The sequence below is a fragment of the Pseudochaenichthys georgianus genome, chromosome 10, assembly GCF_902827115.2.
Source record: "Pseudochaenichthys georgianus chromosome 10, fPseGeo1.2, whole genome shotgun sequence".
NCBI lineage: Eukaryota > Metazoa > Chordata > Actinopteri > Perciformes > Channichthyidae > Pseudochaenichthys > Pseudochaenichthys georgianus.
Genome location: NC_047512.1, coordinates 39,144,352 through 39,159,085, shown reverse-complemented (window position 1 = coordinate 39,159,085; position 14,734 = coordinate 39,144,352). Strand labels below are relative to the sequence as shown.

General features: G+C 42.0%; 1 long non-coding RNA gene across 1 annotated transcript; it reads right to left on the bottom strand.

Moving 5' to 3' along the window:
• Window positions 1–726: 726 nt before the first annotated feature.
• On the bottom strand, window positions 727–3,510 carry LOC117453586 (uncharacterized). The gene is made up of 3 exons (XR_004552913.2): window positions 3,457–3,510; window positions 1,364–1,464; window positions 727–885 (listed from the first exon to the last, which is right to left on the bottom strand). It is a non-coding gene; the product is annotated as an uncharacterized lncRNA (long non-coding RNA).
• Window positions 3,511–14,734: the final 11,224 nt, after the last annotated feature.

The following is a 14,734-nucleotide window of genomic DNA, read 5'->3' as shown; positions in this document are numbered from 1 at the left end:
GAACAATGACAAGCCAGAGTGACTCTTTTCTAAAAAATAAGAACCACGGTCCACAGGTTAAACTTGGGCTAGACACCTAGCTTAACCCAGTAAGACCTGAGGCCGATTCTAAAACCGTTTCCTGACAAAATTATGTTGCTATATTTCAGTGTTGCTCAAACTTTTTCATGTCAAGGACGCCCAAAACAATAATGGCTATCTACACGTTATAAAACTTGATATGGTGAACCAGATCAAGTTGATGGATGAGGAGTCTGGTGACTAACGAGACTTAAGTATCTGAGAGGAGAAAGCTGGGGTGTCCCCACAGGGTCCCACCCAGAGGATTCCATAGGCTGACATTACTGTACTCTGACCTGTGTTTAGCCTCACTCCCTGCTTCATGTCTAGCGACATCCTTTCACTTGCCCACCTAAACATCTACTAAAGTATCAGATAACTTACTGTGTCCATGTTGTTAGTCAACGCTTTCAGTTGTTTCCCTTTCTGCCCAGTTGTGCTTTCAAACATCTTCAGCAGGTTTGCAGAGTACAGGTCCAGCTGTGATAGGAACTTAGACTGCAGAGGAATTGTGGTGATCCGTTTGAACTCAGCATTAATCTGAAAGCACACATATGGCTTTATGAGACAATTTTCATTAATATGGCACAGCGTTTACACAATAAGTCACATACACGGTCACTAGTTCATACTAACCTCAGTCACATCAAAGAGAGCTGGCCATCTCATTGTGAAGTCGCTGATCATGGGATCACAACCAATGGCTTCGTGTCTTCTATTTGTCCCATGAATTGTATGTTTCTCTCTGTAATGTTTTAAAAGTTGGGACCTGCAAGATACTGCTACAGCACAAACCTTACACTGCCACATTCACAGCAACAGTCACTGAAAAAGAAGAGAATGTTGCAATTAGTGATCATCAATAAATCCAATGGATGTTGTTGCCGTCTGGCAGAAACCTTGCATCTCCACATTTAATCTTTGATTATTTTAATACATGAATGCCCCATTTTATACTTCATCAAGGCAGTGTCACAAGTAGGGAAACTCACAGCTTGATGCATCAGGTCGTGAGATTGGCGGTTACAGCAACAAACAAAATGTGAATATATTTTGAAAATCTTCACCTATAATAAAATGCAAAATAGGGTTGCGAGATTGAGTAGTTAGGTGCGTATGTCGATTATATGAATATGTAACCAATGAAAGTATTAACAATAACTTGTGACTGAACAACTACGTTAATTTAATGTTGTGGACATGCAAGGTTTCTGCCCAACAGCGATGATATTAAGCAGATAATTTGATAGCAGATAACTTGATAGTTAAGGTCGAGGGGAAGTGAATGAAGTCATATACTCACCACAAGAAAATGAGCCTCCAGTACAATGAGCCTAGTCGACAGCGTGCCGGAGCGTGACTTGGACACAGGGCGAGACTCAACCCGCTACACGGTCCGTTTGTCTGCAACACATCAATATACAACAGGTTACAAACATACAACTGTACCTCTGTAGTTTTAGCAAAGTGTTAAAGTATTCATTCAAACATTTCTACAACATTGCCTGCATAAGCAGTCATTTTTTAAGGTTAACAGGATAGTATTTACCAGTGGAGCAATATCCCAATAGCCCAAATTAAATAAAAACTTTACTTTTCAGGATTCCAATTAAAAAATAACAACAATAGCAGCTCAAAATGCATTGCAGTGCGACGCATTTCAAGCTTGTAGATCTGCTATTTTTGCTACTTTTGTGTGAAATTAAACATTTAATTGTTTGTGTTTGTTTAACAAACACGCTGTTAAAAGTTACATATGTAACCAAATGGACAAAATAGAAGTTACTAAATACATAAAAACACTACTGACTACACCAGTTGGAATTGAACCAACAACCATTTAAGGCTTTAACTTCAAAAAGGAGGTTTGTTTTACAGAGCTTTAAAACTGGGTTGGGGAGCTGAGTGAAGACACCATGATTTGCAGAAGTTGACATTTTATTCACTTTAAATTAAAACAGCAAGTAACAATTTATGCCACATTAATACTAGTTCATATTAATTATGGTCTCCCTCAAGTTACCATTTCCATGTTTTACTCAATAAACAAAGACATTAATACACAGCACACAAAGCACCCAGCACTACAAAGACGGTTTACTGAAATCTCAAGATATGGCATATAAAAGGAGGGAGGATCAACATTTTAATAAATCATTGCTAAATTCCAGTTTTATTTTGAAATCTGAGGCTGGATTGAAGCAACACTTTGGCCAAACAATGTGTTTCTACTACGAGTATAATGTGGACCAAATGTGCCTTATTTTCACCCTCTGTTGCATAAATAAGTTGCTGAGACTGCACTGCAAGTGCACAACTATTAATAGTCTAGCTAGCGCGAAAAACACACACGACGCTCGTCTGTCACAAGCGTCATGGCGCTACTTGTTCCTGGTTTGGAAAATGTCTCCATTACAACTAGGGATCGACCGATATGGCTTTTTCTAGGCCGATACCGATACCGATTATTGGTAATCAAGCAGACCGATAACCGATATTTGGAACCGATATACATTTGCAGTAAAATCAGAAAATCTTGGTGTCAAAATGTAGAATAACACAAACTCCAACACAACTTCTTTGACATGCATTTAAGCATATATTATGTTTGATGAACTTTTAAACATCTTACAACTGATTTCCTCTCTGTGCCCTTTTCTTTAGTGCAGCCATCTGCAATGAGTTAGAGAGAGACAAGAAGTGGGGCTGCAGGCTGACATGCTTAACTAACAATAATGCTTAATTTATTATATCAAAACAATGCCAGTCTATCTAGCATAAAATCCCAATAAGCTGCTAGCAACTGCAAAACACTAGTGCTAGCTAATGTTTTGCTAAACATTTGCTAGATACATGTTGGCTAGCTAATGAGCTTCACATATCAACCTGAAAAACTGCGAGGCTCCCCCCTCCGCACCACAGTTAACACACAGTACAGCCGGTTACTCCGCTGCGAGACGCTGCACGCACACGCGACTCTGACTGACTTCCCGCGTCCCTGTGTAACTGGGAAACTGATAGAATTGGATCATAAAATCGTGGTGTTTTTGCAACTTCAGCATAGGGGATTGGGATGTTTATTGAACTTCTGCTTTCAACTGATTTACCTTTACTTTACACACCTGGCGACATGTTGGGAAGCAACACCGTTGTGTGATGGACAGAATCAAGGTTTTTACTTATAATATGACCAGGCTAGCAGCGCTAGCTAGTGCTAACCAGCGCTAGCTAGTGCTAACCAGCGCTAGCACTAGCTTAGCTAAGCAAACAGCAACGCTGATAACATTCCCTAACAAGTTCGTCTTTTGAACGATGACAAACACATTAGGCCTATACTGATATGAAAATTAAACCTTATAACGTTTTGATGGATGGATTGAGGATTTATATTCTTACCGTGTGTCTGAGAGAATGCTTCCATCAACAAGTTCACTGGTAGAAGAGGGAGAGGAGAACTTCCGTCCTCGCTTAATAGCGCCCCCTCTGATCTTCCGGTGCAATTGAAACGCTTCAGGGCAATGAGATTGAATCACTTTCAGAGGATGATGTTAAGCTTAATGTTATCTCAACACAATATAATCACGTTTTTTGGTCAAACATGAATTGTTTATGTTGAGCACATATAATCAGTTAAATTATATCCAAGAGGCCAACTTCTCAGTTTTTTCAGTGCATGTGCAGAATGGCCCGCCCCATACGTGCCACCAGTGGCAGCGCCAGGGTATGGCTGGGGTAGGCTACACCCATACCAAGAAATGGCTTAGCCCCACCATGAAAAATGATGTTAAAGTAAGCAAAATAAAGTCTGCCAACTCGCGGAGTAAATTGCACAGACAGCAGTTAGTAAGATTGATTTCAGTAGCCACGGTTTTGAAAACTTTTGTCACGTAGTGAGCGTCTTCTCAATAGAACATCTTTGATAACGGCGTGGTGTTGTTGCAGGAAGTCCCGACGGAGAATACTTTTGCTGTAGTACAGGGCAGAGCCATATAATAGTAATAATATGGCTCTGGTACAGGGGTCCACATAACTGGTACGCAGGTTATGTGCGTAATCTGAAATGCGTACCGTCACTTGTGTCACAAAGCGCATTTGCGTACCGACGTACTTGTGAAGCTTTTCCAGAAGGCGGTTCGATCACCGGATGACAGAGTCGGTCTCCGTGTGCACAGACAGGGCTGCTGTTAACGTCGGTCTGTACAACGGAACTGTGCCAAAACTACGCCAACCGGCTGCGGAGGGAGACTCCCCCCATCACTGGAGAACTGCGCTAAAACAGCTGATCACAACGTTCACACTCTGTGGTCACGAAGTACTCCACTAGCCCCCCCCCCTATCGACTTTCCTGAAGTACTCCCCCGTTGATAGAAATCAACACGTAATGAATTAAGACCCCACGGTTTGATGATTGATAGGTGTGTGGGTTGTCTTTCATTTTGACATGCAGAAAAATGTTATAATAAACATACATACTGTGTTAAATGGATATATCCGCCTGCTTTCATTTATCTTTCCATTCCCACAACAATATACATAAATAAATGGCATATTTTGGACATAGTTCGAATGGTGATTAATCATGATTAATTCATTTTTAAGCTGTGATTAATCTGATTAAAAATTGTAATCGTTTGACAGCCCTAATAATAAGCAAAATGCTAAATGTTGAGAACACGGCTTGCGAAAATATACAGGTCGTGTCCACAACACACAAACTGATCCTGCTGTAACAACAAGTGCACGTTACTGATGCATTATGGTTGAGACCATTCAGGGTTATGTTTAGGGTTGGGTACCGAGAACCGGTTCCGGTTTTTCAAACGCTCCCTTTTTTGGTCCATCTGCGGCGGTAATAGGTTTTGTGCGCTGTGATGATTCGGCTGTACCTTTAGTAATGAATATTAAATGTTGTGAGGAAATCTTTCCACCAATAATTCCAATAAGTAATCCAAAATGTATTCACTTCAGGTTTACCAAAGTAACTGTAATCAGATTACTCGTTTTTCAAATGTAACGCGAGCTGAATACAGTTACGTGATTTTTGTATTCTGATTACATAACACCATTACAACCCAAACCTGCCTACAGCCAATCTGAGCAACGAAACGTTGGGTCTGCGTCATGCGTTACTGATTGAGATCAATCGGAACCGCCATTCAGTATCCCCATTGGATCTTCAACGTGTACTATCATACGTCACGTTCACAGTGATCCCTTTTTATTTACTACAAGACAAATGTGCCGTTTTATTTCATAAAGTTCCATTTTGATTGAGACAGGGAAATAATCTAAACCTCACGCGTTTCACTGTCAAGGGGGGCGATATAGCGTGTATGTAATTACATTGCAAATACTGACTTGAGCCCCACCACTGTATGGGTTATCCCTACCATAGATTACCCAACAAAAATACTCTGGCGCCGCCACTGCTTATATGAGAACAGTACCAAAGTTCAGTCAAAACATTGACAACAAAATCTGAGAAGCCGCTTGATCATGGAGGGCGAGGAGTGGTGGTGCATATGCTGCCACCCCAGTTGGCAGCTTTGTTTTGAAAGCAAAGTTTTGGCTCATCGGACATTTATGAGAGAAAATCCCTAATGTCCGAGTGCAAGTGAATGCAGCACAAGAAGCGAGCCTTGTAACCCCTCCCCCGGCCCTGGTACGAGCATGAAAATGCGATTGCCATTGAACGGGATGGCGCAAAACGAGAAGCATTCGGTCTACAATGACAGAGAAGAGTTTGGCTGTACTCTATGGGCTCAGAACAGTCTCATAATACACACATGCACACAGAAGGATTCAAACTTGTATTTCATGATCTGCAAAAGGATTCACACTTGTATTTCCGGATCCACACTTGTGTTTTTCAATGCACACACAAAGGTGTTCCGTTTCATATACATGTAAATAAAATCCAAATAGAGAAAAAAGTTTTACATATGTATTTTTGATCCTCACATATTTGTTTTCCGTTTAAATCCCCTGAACCTGCAAACACAAACCGCTTTCTGTGTACGGATCACTGTGCATTCGTGTGTGTGTTTTTTGAGACTCCCCTGACGGTCAGCCGATTCGTACTTGTAATTTTTTCTATCTATAGCCAATCAGATGTCTCCTCAATTCTAAGCCAATCACATGAGCGCGCCCCCACGAGGGTAGATTTCTTGCGTTCATGACGTAGCGCTTCATGTACGCATTTTGCCTGCAGGCGCTAATCTCAGGACACCTCCACTCTCAGTACAGCGCCACTTTCCGAACAGGAAATGCACGCAAATACAAGCCTTTATATTATTAAGGTACAGCGCCATTTTCTGAACCATTGATGAATGCTTGTGTACACAAAAACGGCATCAAGACCGTTTTAAATGTGTGTTTCCTGTATGGCGAATACAGCTGCTTTATTTATGTCTTTATGAAGTTCTTGTCAGTGTAGAGGGAGCAGCTACAGGTTAGCTTAGCCTAATCGATCAGTGCACTACGAAGCCAGTGCTAGACAGTGAACTGTCAACGGGGGGAGCCCCGCCGGTCATTATCGGCCGATATTCACTCTTAATAGTTTGATCGGTGCTCTCTATAAAGGCCGATCAGGAGAGCTGGATGATGATCGATATGGACATAAACGCGAGTGAAGTATAACCGGACGCGAGAGAGAGATCAGATCAGCTGCTCAGTCTGATGGAGACACGCAGCTCTGCATGATCACCTGATGCTCCACCCTCTGTTTAGCGAGCTGACCGGACAGCGCAAAATGCGTATATGAAGTGTCATGAATGCAATAAATCATACCCTCGTGGGGGCGCGCTCTGGGAGGAGGAAGGAGACATCTGATTGGCTATAGATAGAAAAAATTAAAAGTAAAAGTACGAATGCACATCGATACGTGCACAGAAAGCGGTTTGTGTTTGCAGGTTCAGGGGATTTAAACGGAAAACAAATATGTGAGGATAAAAAATAAATAATAATAAATGTATTTGGATTTTATTTACATGTATATGAAACGAAACACATGTGTGTGCATTGAAAAACACAAGTGTGGATCCGAAAATACAAGTGTGAATCATTTTGCGGACCATGAAATACAAGTGTGAATCCTTCTGTGTGCATGTGTGTATTATGAGACTGTTCTGAGCCCATAGTACTCGGCATTGATTCAAAACGGACTAAAGCTTTGGATCTTAATACGTTTGTGAGCAGGGGCGGACTGGCCATCTGTAGAATCTGGAGAATCATAGAACGGCACCGCAGCAAGGCTCCCCCCCCTGTTGACAGTTCACTAGCACTTAACGTCGGTCTGTACAATATAATTTTACCAAAACTACGCCAACTGGCTGCGGAGGGAGGACTCACCTGTGCACATTCTGCTTGCGCAGGGGGCCTCGTCTTATGTGCTCGTCTTATGCGCAAATGCGACGCAATGTGGACCGCCGCCCGAGGCCGCCCCCCCCCCGCCCGCCCACTAACAGTTCTGCGCGCTCACGACAGACAAGGAGCTGCAGCACGTCTGTAATCTGACACCGTTGCAATGAATCGACATCTGACCAATCACTGCTTAGAGACGGCCACTAGTTCAGGAGATGTAATCGAAAAGACAGTTTGAATCTGGTGCAAGCAAGAGGAAAAAAATAAAACATGAAGAAGCTAGAGCATCACTCGAAGGTGGGTTTGTTGTATAAATAAAACGTCAAACTTTTGCCATATTAAACACTTCAGCTGCAATTCTCGACATAAAGAAGTCTAGGCAGTCTCTGTATAGCATATAGGCTAATGGAGATGCAGTTATTTCCAGAATTATTTATTTACCATTCATTACAAGTGTTTTATGCCTTTTATCTGCACTCTGGATTCACATCTAATGTACAGGAGGAAGAGTAATAAACTGTCTTGCCTTACATAACTGTTAAAGTTTACAGCCTAAAAAACATGGAGCATTTTTTCCCCTTTTATTTCATTGATTGATGGAGTGATACAAAGAGACATCCAACCTCCCCTCTGTAAAAAGCTATTGTGTCTACAGTCTACAAAATGAAGCAAGAGTATTGAACCCGGCTTTATCCAATGTCCAGATTTCTGACCTGGAAATGTATGCATTTTTCAGTTGATAATGTCATCATAATGTCAACCACAACACATAGAAATACTGATAGAGATGTGTGCGTGTAGTTGGGGGGTGCTGTTGTGTACAGACCAGGGGGGCCTCATCACACAATGTCGCTTGGGGCCTCAAGTACACTGGAGAACTGCACAAAATCAGCTGATCACAACATTCATGGGCTGTGGTCAATCTGCTGCAGTTTTATTTACAACAAGGTGGAGCAAAACCAAACACACAGGTGCAAACTTACTCAGGGTGGAAGAGTTTGAAATCAGACAGAGGTGGAAGAAGTACTCTGTTACATTAAAAGTCCAGCATTCAAAATGTTACTCCAGTGTTTCCCCAACCATTGTCTTGGCGGGACGCTGCGCCCTGCCAACGGAGCCCCGCGCCCCGTCTGAAATTCAAGGTGTTTTTTTTTAATTAAAAAAATATATAGCACTAAATTGCAACTGAAGTAATCTATCTACGGTCACTTTTCACATTGAACATGTGCTCTTTTATTAAATAAACTAAACGCCTATGTTATTTATCCAATGTATGTGCATGTTTCAGTGTCCACTGTTTTGCGTATTCACATTCTCCCTCCGCTCTGTTTCTCTGTTTATGAAGGGCAGGCTCTGGATCTGCTACTATACGGTTACGGCTCTGAGTCCGCACGAGTCTGCTATGTTTTGCACAGTGAGTCAGGATTTGCGAATCTCTGAGTCTGCTGTTGACTCGTGCATAATATAGCCGCTGGAGGAGGGGCTGCAACATGTTACTGTTAATCTCTCCCCACTTTTGGCCACACCCCCTAAGTAAAATGTCTTCCCGGCTGCGGCTATGCTCGTGCACATGACGAGTATGGATCTCTGGGTCTGCTATGCTATTACGGTTAGGAGCCGAGTCTGCAGGAAGTTTCACTGATCCGCGTCCCCTCCCTTGAGCCAAACGATAACTTCTGGAAGCTATCCTTGCTAAAGGGTAGGCAGATGGACTGGGGTACGTTGTAATGTTATTTTACATGTTATAAAGAGAGTAACGAAAGACGCAATTTATAGTTTTAATTTGTACGTCACACAAGGTGTAGGACTCAAAGGACTCGGGTTAGGGGAGACTTGTTACGACCAGCTCATGATCCGGATTAATCAGGACTCGCCCAGTGTTGCCAACTGCGTAGTAAGGAAAGTAGCTATTGGCTGTCCGAAAAGTCACCAGAAGTCCCTAAATGACGTCATCGCCTAATTTGCATATCATGTAATGGCGGTAAAATAACGTTCCACCCCCTTCAAGGATCAAAACTTGGGGTTTGATTCCCACTCCTTTCTGTACTTTTGTGAATAAAGTTTAGACCGTGACACGATGACCTACGTGGATATTTAGCTTGTCACAGAGAGGCACACACACAGTGGACGAGGTGATTAAGTGACTGAAGCTCTCTCGACGCGGGAGAGTGTGGCTGTCTCCTCTCTGCTCTGACTGCAGCTGAGCTGCTTTTGGAGGCAACTGTGAGTCTGCGCGCCTGTGAGTACTATGGGAGGGCTGAGGGGCTCACGGCAGCTCGTTAACTGCAGAACAATACGTGAGTCTCCAAACACCAGAAAAGTCCCTAATAACACCATTACAAGTCGTTAGATTAGTCGTTAGTCGCTTTAGACAAAAATATGTAGCCGGAGGGTTTGGAAAGCCGCCAAATTTAACGACAAAGTCGCCAAGTTGGCAACACTGGACTAGCCCATCTCGAACACACTCACAATCAGAAACAAGAGCGGAGGAAAGGAGGAGAACAACAAAGTGTAAAAAAGTCAAACAAATCTGCATTATTGCCCCGAGCTCTGCTGTCTGCCTGTTTGTGTCCCGTCCCGTCCCCAGTTTCAAATTCGCCGTTATCGTCACGGAGGAGAAGGACACAGCCTGCCCAGGTGGACGTGCGCGAACGCGACAACGAACGTTATTACGGATGCTGAGTACATTTTTTACATGTTCACGATAAAACATGCCAGTCTTAACCAGAAAATGCCAATATTTGTACTCTCTTCAGGCTAATTTTGATACATTTTGGGTCTTTTGGATGATTTAGGAGACTCTGGATCATTCGGATAGACAGATTTCCTATTTGTCCACAGTAGAGATAATAATGTCCATCTTGTGTTCTTTATACCAAATGGTTGCAACATTACTCATGGTAGTCCAAATCAGCCCACCGAGAGTACAGATATGACCACTTTCTTGTTAAAACCGACATTTCTGATACTGAAAAAGACAGAAATGTATTCAGCATCCTCAATAACCCCCCAAACCACTTAAAATAGGAAAAGCATTTTTTAAAGTATTGTCTGCATAAACCATAAAGCTAATTAATCGTAAATAACAAAACTTATTGTAATTGTGCAAATTGCCCAACATGCAAGTTATCATCCAGCTGTTTTTCTGTGCTGGGGACAGTACTATACATTTCTAACATAAAGCTATGGGGTACTCAACATTTCCGGGTTCACTGTGCTGGCAACTAGACTGTTATACCTATCCATACAGAATAAAAAAGATACCATCATTATCTGCTGTTAGTAGGCCATGAATCTATGGAGGATTTGACATGTCTGTCCTGAGTCCCTTTACCTCTCCTTGGCTAAACAAGTCTTACTTGTTATCAATAGCCGCTTTCACACCAAGTACTTTGCCATACTTAGTGCCGGCACGTAGTGCTCCAGCACTTATAACCCCAAGGCACAAAGTACCAATCGCGTTCACACCGGAGTACTTTTCCCTGAGGGAAGATTACGCAAATGAGCCCTTGACGTCACTTCGTCTTCTTCTGCTTTGGCAGGCCGCAAACAACTTCACGGCGTATACTGCCACCCGAAGTCCCCAGAGTTGGGGACTGGCTTCAGTAGAAGATGCTGGGAGTCCCAGCAGCTTCTACTGAAGCCCTCCGAGTAAATCGTCAGAACGCCGACACCTCCTCATCACTCCACCGCTCCCATGTTTTTTTTTGCATTGCCATAAGTTATTCTCTCTCCGTTGGTGCACGGGGCTAATGCTAATGCCAGCAAATACAATGGTGGCTTCAAAAAACCTTTCAGAGTTTTACGGGGCGTGGTTTGCAATTCGCCCAGCCAATAGAAATTGGTACTTTTTTGGTACTTTTTTCGTACCACCTCTCGAGCAGGCACTAAAAATGGGGGTAAAAGTTCCCGGCACTACCCCAGTGAGATGATAGTGAACTGTTCATGAACTTGTCATGAAAAGTTCATGAAATATTAGTGAACCATATTCATGAACAGCTCATAAACAGCTCATAACAAAGTTGATGAACTGTTCATGAAAGTGACATGAACATTAAATGGCACTAGGGCAGTTCATGAACTACTCATGAAACTCCTGTGCTGGAATGGTTCATGAACAATTCATGGAATATGGTTTTAGGCAGGTTCATGAACAATTCATGAAATGGAGTTTTCAGTGAGTGTGTAGGGATATTCAACCAAGAACATTTCAAGAATTGTTCATGAACATATCAAGAACTGTTCATAACAACTTCATGAACAGTTCATACCCAGTCACTGAATATAATTCAATGGCTGGCTATGAACTGTTCATGAACTGTTCATGTACATGAACTGTTCATGAACCACTGACTGTGGGTCAATTGGCAACCATAGAAAACAACAATGATGTCAATCACAATGGAACTTTACTCAAATTAACAAACAAACAAACAAACAAACATACATGTATACAGGTGGAGCACTACAATTAATCCTATCACTATTTGAAGCAGTTCTTGACACTCAGCTGCACAACATTTTTTGTTACGGGTCCCAAAAGCTTGGGTACCACAGCAACAATAAATGATTTCTGTAGAAAACAGAAAAGTGCAGCAGCAATAATTATACACAGGATCCGGTTGATCGTCTGGAATGCTTCTTATTCAAAATTCAAAGTACACAGTTACATTCAAATAGCTGAACTTTACACATTTCTCCATTTAAGTTATCCGTCTGTCACAGTCAATTACTGTATCTCAAGGAGAAATTCAACATAGTCAATATAAATTATTACATTACATTGCATTTAGCTGACGCTTTTATCCAAAGCGACTTACAATAAGTGCGTCCGACCAACAAAATACAAACTTGAAGAAAACAGAATCATATAAGTACATCAGGTTTCATAGAGCAAAAACATTTCAAGTGCTACTCAACTGGCTTTAGGTAAGCCAGTCCATAAGTGCTTTGTTAATAGTTCTATTGCTCGAAGTGGAGTCGAAAGAGATGAGTTTTCAGTATGCGCCGGAAGGTGTGTAAGCTTTCTGCTGTCCTGATGTCAGTGGGGAGCTCATTCCACCATTTTGGAGCCAGGATAGCAAACCCACGTGTTTTTGCTGATGGGAACGTGGGTCCCCTTCGCAGTGAGGGTGCAGCGAGCCGGTTGGTTGATGCAGAGCGGAGTGCACGTGCTGGGGTGTACGATTAACCATGTCCTGGATGTAGGAAGGGCCAGATCCATTCGCAGCATGGTACGCAAGTACCATTGTCTTGAAGTGGATTCTAGCAGTTACCGGAAGCCAGTGGAGGGAGCGGAGGAGCGGCGTGGTGTGGGAGAATTTAGGAAGGTTGAAGACCAGACGAGCCGCTGCATTCTGGATGAGCTGCAGAGGTCGGATGGCACATGCAGGTAGACCAGCCAGGAGGGAGTTGCAGTAGTTTAGGCGTGAGATGATGAGAGCCTGGACCAGAACCTGCGTCGCTTTCTGGGTCAGCTGGGGACGCATCCTCCTGATGTTGTAAAGCGTGTATCTGCAGCAGCGGGTTGTAGCAGCTATGTTTGCAGTGAAGGACAGGTTGTTATCTATAAACACATAACGCTATCAAATAATACTTTCTATCAATATATCTATCTTTACCAAATATAACATATTATGGAGATCACAAAATACACTGTCAATGTTAATAAACAAAAAACAAGGCAATGTGCCTGCAAGACTGCACTCAGGTAAACAAAACATATTACCCGTGCGCAGCAGCTAACCTGCCTGCGAGCCTTCGCTCAGGTCACATTTACCCAGGTGCGGCTGAAGCCCGCGAAAATGGCATCTATTGTTGCCGACAGTTTAGTATTTTTAAAATACCGTTACTATGTCAAACATGCTCACAACCTTCTGACACACTCTCCTAAACATCTCCAACATCATATCTAATTCACACAAGTTAACATCGATCATTTTCATTATGTACTGACCTGTAGAAAACAGAAAAGTGGAGCAGCAATAATTATACACAGGATCCGGTTGATCGTCTGGATTGCTTCTGAGGAGGGGGCGGAAGTGTCCCCCCTAAGGTAACCCAGATGTCACCGCTCACCTGCCAAAGGTTCCACCTTGGCGCTACTTACTCGTACTGCTTCTCAAACAGTACAGATAAACCATAAAATGATATGAATGTCACCAAAATAAATACAGATAATGTTCAGTTTCAAATTCACTATTGTTTTGTTTTAAGATTAAAAGTTTTAAAAAAGAAAGAAATGTTCAAATAGTAGATGAATATTCAAGAGGTCTTTAAAAACATCACACTGATCATCAAAAGTTCATAAAATTCTCATGAATATTCTGAACTTGCCACAATCATCCAAAATTCATGAAATGCTCATAGTCATGAAAAGTTCATGAAATACTCATGCACACTTTTGGGGTTTTAATTATAATGTTGTGATTGGCTGGATCATGAAAAGTTCATAAATTGCTCATAAAAGTCTGTCATGAGCAAAACAGGAACTTTATATGAATGAACAATGTTCATAAACAATTCATGAACTGCTCTTTAAAATGGTTCATGAGCATTTTAAGAATTTTGGTTCATGAACATGACAAGTGAACATATAATGAGTTGTTCATGAATGTTTCATGAGTGCTCATGAACAGCTCATAAAGTCATGAACTCCATCTTGCAGGGGAAAGTACTCTTTTTGGTGTGAACGCAACATAAGGGGTACTAACGGAACTAAACGGGAAAAGTACTCCGGTGTGAATGCGCCTCTTAATTCCATTTCCTCTTGGTTCTTTCTGCTGTAATGTTCCTTCACATCCTCCACAGGTCATTAGGAAGCAGATATCAATATTTAACTTCCTGGCTTTTATTTCTACATGGAAATATCAAACATATTAGGCCAATGGATGTGCCGTCCCTGGGCTACTGCCATTTGAATATTTCAGTAGGTTCATGAAAGATGCTTTTTGAATTTTAGATGCAGGTTTTCAGATGAGATTCCCCTCCTCAACCTTTTTCATTTTTTTCTTTGCACCGCTCCAGTTCCCCCGACAGATGTGACACTAATTGATTTCTTTATTTTGGTTTTGTCCCTTCAACTAGTTCTCCATCCTGGAACTTCCCTCCTGCTTTGCCTCCGTGTGCCTTTTTCATGATCATTTTTTTCTTATTAATGTCTTTGTACTGCTGTATTCTGTGATGAATGTGACAGCAGTTGATCTGTCTTTCTTTCATCTATTTCCCTCCCTCTCTCTCTCCATCTTTACTCACTTCTTTCTTTGTCTTTCCTTCCACCCACTTGTTTCTCTTGTTTTGCCTGTTGTGATGT